Below are 18,272 nucleotides of genomic sequence, written 5' to 3' on the forward strand. Positions count from 1 at the left end.
GAACACATCAATGTTTGTCTCTGAACTGAAATACTCCGACGCGAACTTTTCTGAACACCGAACCATCCGGTGTGGTCACCTCCCCACACACCAGTCCATCCGGTGAGTACATTTTTCCTGGACTCAGAGACAAGAACTCTAACTCCATTTTTCTCTACTACTTTGGTTAGTCATGATCATAATTGCAATACATAGACATACTAATACAATCCTACAAATCATCAGACCAAATCAACAACCTTATTAGTCACTCATCACATACAAACCAAGATACATTTTAACTTGATTTCTCAATCTCCCTCTTGATGAGTGCATTGAAAACTCTCAAAGCACAAAGATTTTGGTTTGAAAAAAATTCAATAAGAGAAGCTCATCCAAGTGACCAAAAACCAAGAAAGAGCAAAAGAAGTCACTTGGCATAAGAAAATTTGTATAAGCCAGAAGAGAAACAAAGACAAGCCAAAAACACAAACACCTCCTTGATGAATGCACAATTTTCTTTGTGTAAGATTCTTCTTTGCATATTTTCTCTCCCTTTGAAAATGCAAACATCAAGGACAAAACACCTTGCAATACATGAATAAGCAATCCTAATGAGCTTTCACAAGTATACCATAAAGTATTTGCAAATATTAAAAACATCAAAGGACTATGAAAAATAGAATGTGGAGCTCACAATCATACAAAAGCTCAAAAAGATACAATGTCATAATAGCATGAAGCTTTACAAGCTAAACCTGAAGAATTATTGGTGTATTTATGTTCACATAGCCGAATCATGATAAAAGCAACCACCACATAAGCATCCACTCTTGGTAAAGCAAGACAAGCATTACGCACTAGCAAATTTCAATCTCGAACTAGGCAAACAAGCATTCATGACAGTAGACTTTGCAAACGCTCACATATGAAACTAAGACTTAGTTGGATCAAGTGATTAAAAAGATTGAGCATTTAGGCACAATGCTTTGTAATTCATTTTATCCTCAAGTTATCTCTTATCCAAGCGAAGTGTCACATGACTGGGTACGATAAACACTTCGAGGCTTCAAGACAACCATATTAGATCACATCTTAGTACAAGAAACTTGATTGTTCAATATTATTCAAATGACACAAATTATCAAGTTATTCACAAGATCAAGTCAAGTTGTGTCTTTACGACACAAGGAACATATGTTCTCCTAAAGTTCTATCATGAGCTAAACATTTGTCAAAGACAGAAAACATAGAGCAATATTTCCTAATCCACTACCTTGAACTAAGAAGCTTAGAGCAAGATATTCATTAACTTAGCCTTATCACAAGTATTAACTAAGCCAAAGCAATTACGAATATGATGATCAAGTATGTAGCATTTCATACTATACATGATTCATAAAAGTGTCAAATGTCATCTTTAGAAAAGTTAGTTTGCTTGAAATGTTTCATATCAAAATATCAAGAGAAGCCTAAAATTAAAAAATTGTTCCGCACAACTACTCAACTTAGTCCAAATTCAAGATTAGCAAGTGAAAATGTTAAAGACATACATGTCAAAGCTCAACTAATATGATTATCTTATAGGATGCTATGCAATGTAAATGCAATAAAAGAAAGATAGAGTATGTACAACTGCAACTCCCTCTCACACAATGGTACAGGGATAACACACTTCAAGCTCTCCCTTAGAAAGCAAATACTATTGCATCTAGAGGTTTGGTAAAGATATCAGTAAGCTGGTATTGAATATCTATGTATCTCAAGTCAATGTCTCCTTTCTCATTGTGGTCTCGTAAGAAATGGAATCTCACATCTATGTGTTTGGTTATGGAGTGTTGGACTTGTTTATCGGCTAACCTTATGACACTGGTATTGTCACACAAAAGTGGCACACTCTAACCCAAAATCTCTCACATATTCAGCTTTAACAGTAGACTGCATAACACTAGAATGCTTTTGAGAAGACTAAAAAACAAGAGAGGTTACCAAGAAATGATAAATATCCGATGTACTCTTCCTATCAATCCTACAACTAGCAAAATCGACATCCGAAAAACCTAGTGGGAAAAGCGAAGAAGATGCAAGAACCAAAGACCATACTCAAGTGTGTGTGTGTTTGAGATACCTCAAGATGTGCTTCACCGTTTAGCGATGATATGTCCTTAATGATGCTTGGAAGCAAGCACACAAGAAGATAGTGAAGTGGATGTCGGGTCTTATCATCATTAGGTACAAGAGGGAGTCAATCATGCACCTGTACTCCTACTGGTCTACCGCCTCACCATCTTCATCTGATCAAGCACGATCAAGGTAGACATCAGTGTCGCCATGGGCTTCGCATCGGTCATATTAAACTTCTTCAGCAGATTCTTGGTGTACTTTATTTGGTGGACGAATGTATCTTGCTTGCATTACTTGATTTGAAACCCAAGGAAAAAGTTGAGCTCACTTAACATTGGCATCTCGAATTCTCTACTCATAGTTTCTGCAAACTTGGTCACAAGAGCATGAGAAGAGCCACAAAAATGATATTATTCACGTATACCTGGACAAGTAGAAAATCATTGCCATGATTAAAAGAGAACAAAGTTTAATCCATCGACCCCATCACATACCCATGCTCTAACAAGGGCTTAAGCCTATCATACAAAGCCCTAGGCATCTGTTTAAGCCCATACAAAGCCTTTTAAAGCTTGTATACTCTATGTGGGTACTTTGGATGCTCAAAATTAGGGGGTTGCTTGACATAGACCTCTTATTCTATAAACTCATTTAGAAAAGCACTATTGACATCCATTTGATACAATTTGAAGTAGGTGTGATAACAGGAAGTAGTGGTCATCCTCATCATCACTGAGAGCTAGAAGATCGCTATCTACGAAGATACTTTCACTTATCTCTTGATCATCTACACACTCAAGAACAGGGCTAGCATAGGGGTTGATTCATCTAAGATCACATCACAAGACTCCATGATGGTGTTAGTATCAAGATTATAAACCCTGTAAGAATAACCATGAAGAGAATAACCCAATAAAATCCCATCGGAAGAATGTGACTCGAATTTATCAAGATTGCCACACTTTAGGATGAAGCAAGGACATAAAAAAAACTCTTTAGTGAGAAACCTTCGGCTTCATCCCAAAACACAGCTCATAAGAAGTCACATTCAGAATCGAGCGCAAGAAAATTCGATTTGACACATAACAAGCTGTGCTAATAGCCTCTACGTAAAACTTTCTAGGAGTCCTATGCTCATTAAGCATCGTCCTAACTATCTCAACCAAAGTTTTATTTTTCCTTTCAACCACGCTATTTTGCTGAGGAACACGTGGGGCAGAAAATTGATGCTCAATATCATGTTCAAGACAGACAGTATCAAAGAGATAGTTCTTAAACTCGATGTCATTATCACTGCGAATTAGTTTCAATGCACTAGAGAATTCCTTGAACAATCTCAAAGCTAAGCTCTGAAAGTGTGAAACCACCTCATCCTTGCCCACAAGAAAGAATGCCCAATAATAGCGAGAGTAGTCATCAACAGTGTCTATATGGAGAAGTTCTCCTAGTCGTTCAGTCATCACTAGATTGACTGGTGGGCGAGAGAAAGAAACAATCTTGTCATGCCGACAAGGAGCACAAACAAGATTCTTCTCAAACTTAAACTTAGACAATCCTCAAATCAAGCATAGGGCACTCAACCATGAGAAAAAATCAAAACTCATACGCCCTAGCCTCATGTACCACATCCAAAGCTCAAACAAAATGATGTGCAAATAGACATCGATAAGAACCATAAAACTTAGAAAAATTGGCTTCAAAGACTTTCCCAACTTAATAACGTCTGAAGAATCAGGAACTCGAGAAGCATCGCGTTTGAAATGCACTGCTAAGTCCTCATCTAACAACTAAGATACATAAAAAAAATTGTATCCCAGATGCTCCATCAAAGCCACATATTTGAGAGTAAAACTCTCACTCATTTTTACCATACATTTGGTCTTCACTATATCTTTTTTGTCATCTCCGAATGTGACGTACTCATGCCGCTTTATCAGGATGATGCTAGAGAACCATGATGCATCTCCGGTCATATGGCACGAACAACCGGAGTCAATTAGCTACTTGTTCTTCAGGCCTCCACCTACCTCCTACATCAAGTATGAAGATCTCAAGTACTTAGTGCTAGGGTAAGTTAGAAAAATCTTGGGAATCCAATATCGAGTCACTCGAGGAGTAAAAACAGGTGTATGTAAATCAACCCTAGCACGCTGGGGGTGAGTACCACGATGAGGAAAATGTGGCCTGGCAAAGCGCTATAACTTAAAGCCTTTGATATGCAGACCAAAACCATATGACTCATGGTAAGATCTATGCTGAGCACCCCCTTTAGAAGAGAATTAAAGAACATCATAATCCCGTGATAGCGAGGAAAAGACTGTACACCAAAAGAGGGGTGATACATGTCCTGAGTACTCCACTCGCACTCACGCCGCTCACCTCTCCTACGGCGAAAATAGAACTCAACTAGGTGACCCTTCCTTTGGTAGTAGTTGCACACATAACGTCTCTCAAGAACTGGTATGTTGGTCACTCTTAGGTTCTGTTATAGGAGTTTTCATCTTAGGCTGAGGAGCTCTCTTGGGTTGTGTCTTTGGAAACCCTCTCTTCTTGATTTGTGGTGTAGTATTATTCTTTTCTGGCATAGCCTATGTGGTATTGATCTTGGATTTTTCAGACTCTAAGGTAGTGGATGTGGTGAACACTGTCTTACTTGACCCATTGTAGGGCCACTATCTCAAAACCCAACCCTAGAGCTAACCCTGCCTTACCCGCACATATCTTGGTCTTGGCCAAGAGATCAAATCCATTTTGCCCTTGCCTTCTGAGTACTTCTCCATAAGAGAAAGAAGATACTTATTCTTAGCCAGGGGCTTCTGAACTTGCTCCCTAACCCAGCTGAGTTTCTCCTTAAAGACGATGTAGGTGAAACAGTTTGGCTGCATATCTTTAGAACATCCAACACTCTCCAATCTAGATTCAAACTCTTTAATACACTTGTCTTTCATTTTAACATTCTTTACGAGCAAAAGATAATTTTTGCAAGCGTCTAAGAGAGTAGATCTAGACTCCTCCTCAAGAAGCCTATTCTCAGCAGTCTCAAGTCGACTGGCGACTTGAGTATACAAAGTCTAAAGCTCGGCAAGCTCAGTCATGACAACCTCACAACTTTCACAATCCAACTCAAGCTTAGACGATGAATATTCTAGCCTAGACTTGAGTTCCTTAATCTCTCGAACTGCTTTCTTAAATAATTTACAATAGATAATAAGAGCATCATTTAAGGTATCAACTTGAACAAAATGCTGATTGTAGGAAGATGATATCTCAGAAGGATCAAGCTCGGGGTTACTGTCGTTGTCGTCCGCTATGAAGCAAAAGCCAGTGAAGTTCTTGTTCTTCTTCTTATTCTTCACGGGCTGCTCCTCCTCTTCCGAGCTCTTATCCTCGCTTCAGGAAATGTCAATGTTGCTGAGCGCTGCCATAAAAGCTTGTGAAGTCGTCTTGGCTGCCTTCTTAGCCATCTTGTCGCGGTTCTTCAAGAAGGGCTTCTTATTCTTCTTGTGCCTATTGTGATTGCGGTTGTGGTCTTCCTTCTTCTTGAGCTTGGGGTAGTCTGTCTTAAAATGAGTAGTGTCACTATACTCATAACAAGCGTGAGAACCATCTCTTTTCTAGACTCGTCGGTTGTTGTAGAAGTAGGTTAACTTTTTCACGATCAATGCCAAATCTTCATCATCAAGTGCGTCCATCTGTTCTTCTGTGATAGAGACTAAAGAAGGCAAAGCAAATCCATCAGGTGAAGGGTTAACACAAGAAAAACCAACTCTAGCCTGATTGCCACCACTAGATCCGAAAACTAACATCATGTTCTGAGACAAGAGGTTTCTTAGATCTATCATAGCTGCATTAGCTATCTCTATGGATTTTATCTTGCTAAAGAGTTCATCACAAGTTAATATATCATAACTGGATGACTCCTCAATGCTAGAGATTTCTACTATCCAAATGCTACGGTCAAGAGCATAGAGAAGTTTGATCATCCTCTCATGATCAGAGTAAGGCAAAACCCCAGTAAATCTAAGATTGCTAATAATCTCATCAAATCTTGCAAACATAGCATCCAAAGACTCTCTGGGTTCTTGCACAAATATTTGATATTCTTGATTGTAAGTGCTCTACCGCTTAGCCTTTATTTGATTAGTGCCCTCATGAAAGATATTAAGAGTGGACCAAATCTCTCTACCAATATGGAGGTGCTGAACTACATCAAACTCATTACGATTCAGAATGGTGAACAATATATTTCTAGCCTTGTTGTTGGCTTCATATTATTCAATCCGAGCCTAAGAAGTGCGAGCGATAGAAATTTTATAGTTAGAGTATAAAATCTCCCATATAGTATTTCCTTAGCATAAGAGATAAGCCTCCATATCAATCTTCCAGTATAAAAAGTCACAACTCTCAGAGAGTAGAATATTTCCATGTCTCTCTATTATTATCTACGGAACACAAAGCTGGTTAAGATCAATAAATAATTGAACTCAGCTCTGGTACCAGTCACTTTATATACAAAGGATAGTAAAATAGAAGAGCTTAATTAAAGTCAGATACAGTAAGAAAACTGAGATTACCTCACCTTATTGAAAGTCTCCAACTAAGATCGCCACACAAAAGATTGTGGACCCGAAATGATGAGCAATATACTCATACTCAACACTCATGTTCACAAGTCTAGGATCATCCGGGCCTACGAAATAGGCTTTCAAGTTGGCAGCAATTATTTGTCTTAGGGACTGTTCGGAATAGAATGATTGGTCTATAAAAATTTTAGGATTTAGTTCAAGTTTGTTCTAAATCTTAAGAATTTAAATCCCAGGGCCACATTTTCAAAAATACACTTAGAAGTGAACCGGTTAGGTCTCAGGCTTTGGGACACGTCTAGGGAAAGAAACAATAGTAGGCATCTCCCTAGCTACTTCTAGGGTGATTCGTCTATTACAGCCAGGTCTTGAGCTCAAGACGTCTAGGCCAGTCTGTATGTGTATGCAAATTGCAAAATCTAGGTCACGAACAATTCACAAGATTGAATTTAAATAACACCAATTAAACTAGGCATTTTTTTCTGTGTCATGCATCTTAGATCGACAAGTTCAAATGGTGATTGGTCAAAAAAAAAAAAGACAGGTTGAAATCGTGCACCTGCATGAAATAAAGTGGAGCACACATGGTTGTAAACTTGAGACCGTGCATCACACAATGGTGGCGCTGCAAATGATGAAACGGAGACAAGATTACTGCCATACGCATGTACGTGCACACGAATGCAAATGTATCACACATGGCCGTACGTGTTACTCGCACGCTTTGCATCGTGCATCACACGTTACGAAAATGGAAGGACGATCTTTACAGATATAATTTCATTGTTTCAAATTAAGGGCCACGTACGCAAAGTACCTACGACCTACACATGACGGAGCTCAATGGCTTTTTGAAAAGTTCACTGGAGTCTGAAACATGTGGAATTTTTCAGATTTTGTCGGCCTGAGAAGAAGCATGTGCGATTCATGCGTCCTCATTTCGACTTGGGATAATCATCTAATAATTCCCGAGTCCTAACGTAATTTTTCCCTTCGAAAATAGTGCAGAAAATTTAAGCGTGCGAGAATTCAATCTTTCTAGCCAATTTGACTAAAAAAAATTGCAAAACCCAACAAAATCTGGGGAAAACAAGTGTTACTTTTTCTATAGATGTTATTAGAGTAAAAAAATATCGAAATCAGAGTCCGTATGCAAAAATTATGCCCGTTTTATCGAATACACTCCGAATCACCTATCGGCAAAAACATTAATGGATGACGGGTCAAGATTACGACCTGTCACTGTTGTATAATCATTAGTGAAAGGTTACAGTTAGGATCCGTCAATTATAACCTTCGACATAAAAGGTTAAAATGATAAATTATCTGGTTTCATCAGAACACATACAAGGGTGTAGTGATAAGGGGTTGCACGCACGAGGGGAGATTGTGGGTTTGATTCTTACAAAACGTAGAGTATAAAAATAATGTTAAAATAGCAAGTGACCTGTGACGAGTGGTGATGTCCTCTGAGTTGTGATGGCTCAAGTGAATTTTTTTTAATTTCTTTCATATCCAAAAACTATAAAAAACATTTATCAGTCATTAGTGATGAGTCAAAATTACGACCCGTCACTTATAACTGACGGGTCATGGTTATAACCTGTCACTAATATGATCATCAGTGACAAGTTATTAGTGACGGATCGCAATCTTGACCCGTCATTTATGATTGACGGGTCACGGTTATAACCCGTCACCGATGATGATTAATCATAAGTGACGTATTCAGAATAACTCACTGTGACCCGTCACCGATGATGATTAATTATAAGTGGTATATTTAGAATGACTCACACCCTATAACAGTTATCATCCGTAACTAAACAGGTTTCTTTTTTCACGTAGTGGTGCCCATCTGTAAAACCACGCGTTAAGAAAAAATAAATAAAAAGACTTCGTCCTCATCCCATCGATCTCCCCGTGCTCCCCATGCTGGAGCGCTCGCCCCCCTGCCTTCCTTCCAAGCCTTGGCCACAGCACGCCGCCATGGCCGCGGCGGATGGCCAGATGAAGCCAAAGAGGATGGCGCTGTTGGATATCGCCGCGAAGAACCAGATGTTGCAGCGGGGTGTGGACGATGCAGTACTCCATATTGATTACTGGCTGGAGATCATATGCAGCATAGTGAGCCGAAAGAAGCCGGTTTTTGTTTGGCTTTGCTCTGTGAACGGGAGGCCAGAGGCAGATGCAGCAGAGAAGACAACGAAGAAGACAACGGAGTACAGAGGTAGTAGGAGAGACATCAAGAAAATTTCATGGAAAACAAAGGACGCTGGATTGTTACGGAGTGCTAGGATCAATCAAAAATCACGGCGTAAAAGTCGTTCACAAGTCCCTAGCAAAGAGATCGAGATGGGCCTGTTCGGTAGAGCTTTTCTAATCCAAATTCTCTGAGCAAAGTGAACCAAATTCTCTACAAACCGGTGCAGCAGTGTGTAACCCGACGAGAGAGCAATTAAGGATGGCTTCCTTCTATATGCATCATCGATGGCACAACAACTACGGTATGGTAGCCCATTGACAAAAGCTTCCTCAACAGCAAGGACTTCAATGGCCAACAAATCATAGATAGCAGTTCTCTCTGTTGCAAGACGACGATCGTGGACTGTAGGCTCCAAGGAAGACCACTATGGCCTCCCGGGAACGAAAGTCAATGCCAGCTGGTCTCTGAGGGAAAGACAAAGAAGGCATCGAGAATGAAGTCGAGCCCGCTAATCCGTGAGGGAAAGAGTGAGATGTAGTGCAAAACACTTCTCACAAACAAAAAAAGAGACAGCGTAAAGGACGAAGACGGCGCAACCATTGAGCGTGCAATGAACGAGCAAATAGCACTACTACCAAATAGCCTATCACTGTCGCCTGGTAAATCAACTATAGTACTGTTTTTTAGTCGGCAACATATAACGGGTAGTGAAGACTAGGATATCATCACTGTCGGTGTTTTTAACCGGTAGTGAAATATTTTTTCAGAAAAAAAAAATCCATCCGTCGTGCCGCTACCAGATCTCGCTGTGCTCGCCTACGCCACCATTGGACCTCACCGTGCTCACCATCACCGAATCTCGCCGTATTGTTCACAAACAATCACAAAACATTCATAAATTCATGGAACATTCACAAAAATCACTGAAAATCATTAATTCACATAGCAATAAAAAAATCACAATCACAAACATTCTCACCCACACATATTTGGCAATCACAAATATTCACAAAAATCAAGAAAAACAACCACAGCTGCTCGGCCGCCCACTGCCGTCTGCTGCAGCTGTCGTGCTGTGCAGCCGCCGAAACTGGTCGACGACAAACTTGAGCTCCTCGGCACGCAACGCGAAGGCCTCGGCCTCGGAGAGGGCCCTAATGGTGCACGTGGAGGGCGGGAAGTTAGCGCCAGCCTTGGGCTCGAGCGCCCACGTGAGCAGCTCCTCGCCGCAAAAGTCTCCTTCCTTGAGTAGGCCCCAGTTGTAGAACCCCATGCGGCCACTGTTGGTGGTGGAGCTCTCGAGGCGGCCCTGGATGATGAGGAGCATCTCGTTGATGGGGTCCCCCGGATCCTCGCGGATGATGTAGGTGAACTTCGTGCAGAGGTTGGGCTTGAGATGCTTGCATATGGCGTCGAGGCCGATAGACTCCTTGGATTGGATTGCGAGGCCGGTGGGAGAGGATGAGAGAGAGAGAGAGAGAGAGAGAGAGAGAGAGAGAGAGAGAGAGAGAGAGAGAGAGAGAGATGCGGCCAGTGGGGAGGATAAGGCAGTCGAATGTGAGAGATAAGAGAGAGGGGCCCGGGTGTGAGCTTTTGTGAGCAGAAATTGGTTGGAATAGAAATTCGGATCCGGCCACCCCTTCACTGCCGGTTGGTACTATAAATCGGCAATGAAGGGTATCACTACCAGCTCAATTTATCAGCCGGCAGTGATTCTCCTTATTATTGTTCCATATTAACTGATTTTTATTGCGAGGCGTATGAACCGGTAGTAAAGCACCATCACTATCAGCTCATTAAGAATCAGTAGTGATGGATCGACATATATGATCGATTTTGTAGTAGTGGAGCAGGCATAGATGAGCAAGGGTGCTGTGAGCCGGTTTGGTAACTGATAAGCAGGCCAGTTAATTTGCTCAAACTCTTATTGTCTAATCTTTTCTATCCAATACTGCATAGGCTCCCCTATGTCACTTTTGAAGTTTGTTAACAGTTGCAGCAAGAACTCAACAAAGAAGGAAGACCAATATTTCCCTTAAAGCAAATCCAAACAAGTTAGTAATGACTGAAATTTTTCTCTCGCTTTTCCTCACACTGAATCACAAGATTTCGATGTGCAGAAGTAGGGTGAGGGCATCACAAGGGATGGTCAAAATTGAGAAGGAAAAGATAATTAAAATTAAGAGCTAATATAAGCAACAATAATATGATGCTAGAGATAGCCGCGCAATTGCGCAGGTCTCCTTCTAGTTCTCTTTAGTTCTTTCAACTGCGAACTTGCCGTCCAAGGTAGGCACATGTGACTTCTGAATTGGCACGTTGGCCATTGATTAGGTCATGAAACAGCACAAAAAGATTAATCAGGCCTTGGATTTCTTAACATCATGTTGCAAACCTAACATTGTGCCCAAGGTAAAAATATACTACTTCCTCTGCTCAAGATATTTAGGCCAGACACTGTCCCAAATAGGCAACTTTGACTATCAATTTTCGTAATAATATTTTGATTCAAAGTAAAAAAAAAATAAATTACATTTTCAAAGTACTTCTCGCACCCAGATGTAACAATATTATTATCATGTGACCAATTTTAATAATATTGTACGCTCAAAATTACGGAGTTTTTTTTTGCAAATAAAATTAAGGAGTTTTGAACACTCATCCCCAATGGGACTACTTTTGCAAAGGCCACAAGAAAAGTTCTATAAAAAAAGGCAACAAGAAAACATGGGGAAGATTGACTGACTGGCCAAAATAACATGAGGAAATTAAACAGTAGAATTTTTTTTATTTACTTTTTACTGATTTCTGGAAGGAGGGAGCTATCACTGCGTGATGTGGCTTTACGGAAAGAAAAGTAGGCAGGCCGTATGGCATCGATGGGCATGGCTGCACGCCACTACTCTCGCTGCTTGTTCTTACACTTTCTCCCACGTGCAAAATAAGGCAGAGAGAAGAAACCACACGTGTTAGTTACGTTTGTTAGTTATTCGCCAATTTTTGGCGTCCATCTCGGGTAACCTTTAAGTGCTGTTTGGTTAAGGGTTAAAGGAGCTAAGTTAAATTTTAGTTGTGCTTTAAAAATTTGGTCTTTATTTAGTTTAAGATCAAAATTTGATCATGCTTCGAAAAAATTTGTCCGCTCAAAAATTTTCTATAGTGTTTTTGGTAAATCTCGCACAGCCAAATTGCCCGATAAAATTTTTTGTCAGCTAAATTTTAGCTTAGCCTCAAACCAAATACTATTTTAACAGCTAAAATTTAGCACTGCAATGATTTGACCACTAGTTAAATTTTGACTTGGCTTGTTGAGACAAAAAACCAAACAATCCTCAGTGCACCAGCACACAGATTTGTTAATTAATTGGAAAAATTGTAGAAATCCATCTGCATATTTTTTGTTTGCCAAATACATCATACAACTTGTTTTTTTGTCGGTTTACCCTGCAACTCCTATTGATGTCGAATACATCTCTAGCATTGTTTGAATATGGTATATGTGTGACTTCTAAAATGTCACGGTGCGTGGCTTTTAGAGTTGTTTTTCATAGTCTCCTGATCTAATAATTTGGATTCACTGCTTCAATTTTGCACATTTAAATAGGATGAATATTCGAAAAGAATGTAAGTAGAAGCCTAAATAATGAAACGCTTGACTGGTTTAAATGGCCCTCTAGATTTTGAAAGCGATATTAGATATCACTGTGCCACTCTAGATCAACGGTCATAGGGGGTATTTGACAATATGGAATAGTTGTGGGTGCGAGACTGGAGAAAAAGAAATTGTAAGTGGATTTTTGACAAATGCTAAAGTTGCAGGTGTATTTTGTATTTTTTCCTAATTAATATGTTAATTCATTTTTTGTGCAAATTTGCAAAAATGCAAACGCAAAGTAAATCCAGGTGATTTCCTCTGAAAAATTCATTGGGCAAACGGTGCCTGTTCGTCTAAAATCCTTGCGAGCGCACGGTGCGCTGCTCTTGACCACTCACGCGAGGACTTGGAAACATACACAGGAGAAGAAGCTAACACTGTTCACATCCTCCACGCAATGGAGAGAAACACACACGAAAGGATTGATACACGCACAGGGATTACAAAACACTGTACACAAGCTAATACTTCACTTGTACACACTCGATCACTTTCACTTGCACACACTTGCACCCAGCGCTCACACCGCGCTGCATACGCATTTAAATAAGCACTCAACACCAGCTCACACAGCCACGCACGAACACACGCTCGGCCGCACGACTCAGCTGCCCACTAACGCACGCTCACACGTCCCGGCTATCTCTACGCAGACCAACGCCACGACGCCATCAGCCGCACTTCTCGGTCAGGACGGCAACAGACTCACGCACACTCTAACTGAACTCGTGCACACGCTAATTGAGCTGAACCAAGTCTCACAGTGACTCGATCCGTTCAACAAACACAACACACAAACACGTAAACAACAAGATTAATCCAACAATCACCCCCTAATCTTGTTGACTTTATTCTGCATCTTCACATGAAGCTTCAAAGCAGTGTGGGCTCATCATCCGCATCTGCAATGGCAAGCTGTGCCAGTGCCTTGGTCACCTTCTTCGGCTCGTCGCACTCATCGGCGAAGTGACCGAACTCACCACAGTTACGGCAATCAATCTTCGACTTGTCGAACTTGCCGCGGTACTTTTTCTTGTCGCTGTTCTTGTTGATGCTGCTGCTGGAGCCAACATTGTTCAGCTTCTCTTCAGCAACTTTGGCCTCCCACTCAGCGCGTGTGAGCAGCAGCTGCAGACCCCCTTCCTTATCACGGTGCCGCCCCTTTGAAGACTCCTCGAACGCCCTCAAGCGTCCGATAATCTCCGCCACTGACATCTCCGTCACATCCCCCCATTGTATGATGGTGCTGACGATGGGTAGGAACTTATCGGGGATGGAATACATGAGCTTCTCGACGACGGTGCTCTCCTCCACTTTCGTACCGAGAGAGCGTATCTCGTTTACGATCGTGGTAACCTTCAAGGCAAATTCATTAATTTTCTCATGATCACTCATGTACATACCATCAAGCTCCCTCTTGAGAGTTTGTACTCTGGCCTTCTTCACACGGTCTTCACCGACATGCATCTTCTTGAGAGCGTCCCAGGCATCCTTCGCTATCTCCTCCTCAGATATGGCCATCACCACGGCCTCCGGCACAGCTTGGACAATGGCGGCGAGAGCCATTTGGTCTTTCTTCTCATCAACGACTCCACTACCCTCCACGGCCACCCACACACCTTGTGCACGCATGAAGATCTTCATCTTCACAGCCCACACCCCATAATTGCTCTCAGTGAGCATGGGGTAATGCACTGTCACCCCCGCCTCCTTCACTTGCTGCACCACCAGCTCATGAGCGCCTTTGTTACCGTCGACGTCGTCGCCGCTTGGAGCATCCTTGCTGGAGCCATCTCCTGGGGACATGATCTTTGGCATCTCACAAACAAGGCTCTGATACCAAATGTTGGTCTAAAATCCTTGCGAGCGCACGCGAGGAGCGCTGCTCTTGACCACTCACGCGAGGACTTGGAAACATACACAGGAGAAGAAGCTAACACTGTTCACCTCCTCCACGCAATGGAGAGAAACACACACGAAAGGATTGATACACACACAGGGATTACAAAACACTGTACACAAGCTAATACTTCACTTGTACACACTCTCACCACAGTGCGTTCTGGTTAGTGCGTGTGTGTCGCGTGGTGTCGTGGAGAATGCGGTGCGTTCGCGTCGGTGAGTCCGAGTCGTCCGGGAACGAGCGTGTGGTGCTCGGGACGTTGAAGACCGAATCGTGCGGATCATGGCGAGCTGGCCGGGCAGGGAGTTCGTGGCTCCGAGGTGTGCGTCCCCTGGCTGTTAAATAGCCCTTGTACTCCATCGTTTCCTTTTGCCAAGTCTAGAGAATAAAATCGCCAAGATACAGGCCGTTGCGGCGGCCGCGGCGTTCGTCGCCATTGTAGACTGCTCGAGCTCGTGCGTTGTGTTCCAGTGAGCTGTGAGTGTGTGTGTGTGTTTCCTGAGCTGGGCCATCAATTGGAATCAGAGCAAGGAACGAAGATGTCTGGCACTCCGCAGAAGCCCGGCGTCATGGCGGAGCGTGTCGTCCCCAACACCGGCGCAGTTGAGCTGCCGCTGCTGACCAAGACCAACTATCATGAGTGGTCATTGGTCATGCAGGTGAGCCTAGAGGCGTTGGAGCTCTGGGATGCTGTGGAGGCTGTCAGCGCCGAGCGCGCCAAGGATCGGTGGGCGCTGGTTGCCATCTTGCGCGCGGTGCCGCCGGAGATGAAGGCTGGGCTCGCCGTGAAGAAGTCAGCGAAAGAAGCGTGGGAGGCGGTGAAGATGATGAGGGTTGGCGATGATCGCGTGAAGTCCGCGAACGTGCAACGTCTCTTGAAGGAGTTTGAGAACGTCGCGTTCCACGATAGGGAGTCCGTCGACAACTTTGCGATGCGCATCAACGGGCTTGTCGCCAGCCTGCGCGAGCTTGGTGAGGCAATGGAGGATAGCCGTGTGGTGAAGAAGATCCTGCGTGTGGTCCCGAAGAAGATGAAGCAGGTCGCGGTGGCGATCGAGATGCTTATGGACCTCAACACCATGTCCGTGGAGGAGCTCGTCGGACGGCTGCACGTGGTGGAGGAGCCTCGCAACGTCGATGAGGAGACGAGGGGTACTGGGCGTCTGCTGCTCACTGAGGAGCAGTGGGAAGCTCACCGGCGCAGCGGCAAGGAGCGTGCGCCCGGCGGCGATGCGAGGCGCGGCGAAAATGCGCAGCGCGGAGGCGGCGGCGACAAGGGCAGTGGCAGCCACGTCGTCGACGACGGAGGCAGTAGCACGTGCTCGGGGACCAGCGGGCGTTCGAAGCGTCGCAACCGAGGGAGGTGCTTCAACTGCGGCGTTCGTGGCCACCTCGCCAGGGACTACCGGGAGCCGAAGAAGGAGAGGGCCCTCCTCGCGGATGCCGACGAGGAGCCATGCCTGCTGTGAGTCGGCGCGCATGGTGATGTCAGGTTTAGGGGGGGTGATTGTTAGGAAAATAAACCTGACCGAGATGTGTTCTGGTCAGTGCGTGTGTGTCGTGTGGTGTCGTGGAGAACGCGGTGCGTTCGCGTCGGTGAGTCCGAGTCGTCCGGGAACGAGCGTGTGGTGCTCGGGACGTTGAAGACCGAATCGTGCGGATCATGGCGAGTTGGCCGGGCAGGGAGTTTGTGGCTCCGAGGTGTGCGTCCCCTGGCTGTTAAATAGCCCTTGTACTCCATCGTTTCCTTTTGCCAAGTCCAGAGAATAAAATCGCCAAGATATAGGCCGTTGCGGCTGCCGCGACGTTCGTTGCCATTGTAGACTGCTCGAGCTCGTGCGTTGTGTTCCAGTGAGCTATGAGAGTGTGTGTGTTTCCTGAGCTGGGCCATCAGTGCCTTTGACTGTTTCAGCTCTGTGCCAGCAAGATAGCAGAATAGTCTGAATCGAAAAGCTATCTTGAAGATTCAGAACGAAACCTTTCAGATTTCTTAGATAGACAGCACGGGCACCGATCCTCCTATATTGATGGATTGTGACTCCGGTTTTATAAAGAAACAAAATTAGATATAAATTATATGGATGTTAGGATTAAATTTTATATATGCAGTGACTTTATTAATGTATCACATATAATGTTATTATTACAACATTTAATTTAAATAAATAGAAAATATCTCAAGGTCTTAACCAAAACATACTAGTAAAATACAGTGAAGCTCCTATCTTTCATAGACAATTGGTTGGGTGTCTATCAGTCTTCATCTTCGTTCGCGAAATAGTATGCTTCTCCTTTATTGTCTGAGCAACGTTTTAAATTATATTTGTATGAAAATAGCAAGTGTGAGTACTCTATAAGTGTGAGAAATAAATGACATGCAAGCTTGACTAAAGGAACAAAGTATAACATATTCAATATGTATAAATGCTAACTATGCTAACGCGAGAGTTATAAAAATATTTTATTTAATTAGGTGAATCATCATTAAACTTCTACTTCTAAAAACATCTACACACGTTTCCTAACCACTGAAATTCACATCAGGCTCCTAAACCAACCAACTTAATACCCATCACAGGTAACCAAGAAACATTCACTATTACCTATCACAGGTAACCAACCACCAACTACTACCCATCGTACGTAACCAACCATCAACCAAACCAAAACCAACTAATCATGTGAGGGGATCACACTACTCTTAACCGTGAGCACGATTGATATATTATTTTTATACTCTATAGATATCGTTCAAGTTTACCCATGAGTCGTGATTCCCGTATGCAAGTGCCATCACAACACTTACACACTTCCGAGGTGTACGGCTAGGTTTCACTACAAGGGTGTTACAAAACATCCTCCCAATAAGAAAAGACCGTTGAGATTTTACCACCATCAAAATAGCATCACATCACCCAGAAGCCCCCTCTTGCATCTTGTAGCTCCTGAAAGAAGCAATCTTTCCTTCCTAAACCACCATTGGATTATACTATGTTGAGAATCTGCTAATTAATTGGCTAGGCCATATCCATATAAGCCTCGTGGTTGAACAGTTAATTGGGATTATTCGTTCCAAGAACCGGTCCTTAGGATACCGAGCAGACACTACCACCAACCATAATGCTTTCACGCACTTGTGCATTCCCGCACCATCCTCATCTAACCTTCTGCTCAACATCCCAATATTCTATGTTGCTATAACAATTACCAGTATTCTTATCTCATAGTTTCATGGACCATTAGTCATGTTTAATAACAACCCAACTATATCATTGTGCAAGTCTAAGCACAAGCTATCCAACATAACCACTATTGACACTAGGGCAACAAGGGACATATGGAACATGATACTATAAGTAAATGAGGTTCAGAATTAACAGCACGTATATTTGAAATAAAGAACGTATTTAAAAAATTGGGATCAGAATATTCAAGGACACTTGCCTCTTCCAACTTCTTGTGCAGATTTTTTAAAGACTTGGTCATGTAGATTCTCGAACTGCTTCTCGTCTTCTCTCGATACACACCGAAAAATATACAACAAAACTATCTAAGAACAGTATACCAAATAATAGCTAACATCTATAAAAAATGTACTAAAAGATAGTACACGATGCTACGAACGTGAGAGCGTGAAAATCGTCTAAATCAGAGCTAGAACGAGAAAGTTACACTAAAAACAAGTTTATGGTTAAACCTGAAAGATAAAAGTACCTATTTTGAATAAAATACAAAGGTCAGAGACTTTTGTAAAAATAGAGGGATGATTTTGTAATTATGGAAAATTTTAGGGACTAATTGTAAATGATAAAGGCTTTTAGG

This window comes from Phragmites australis, chromosome 14, assembly GCF_958298935.1.
Source record: "Phragmites australis chromosome 14, lpPhrAust1.1, whole genome shotgun sequence".
Lineage (NCBI taxonomy): Eukaryota > Viridiplantae > Streptophyta > Magnoliopsida > Poales > Poaceae > Phragmites > Phragmites australis.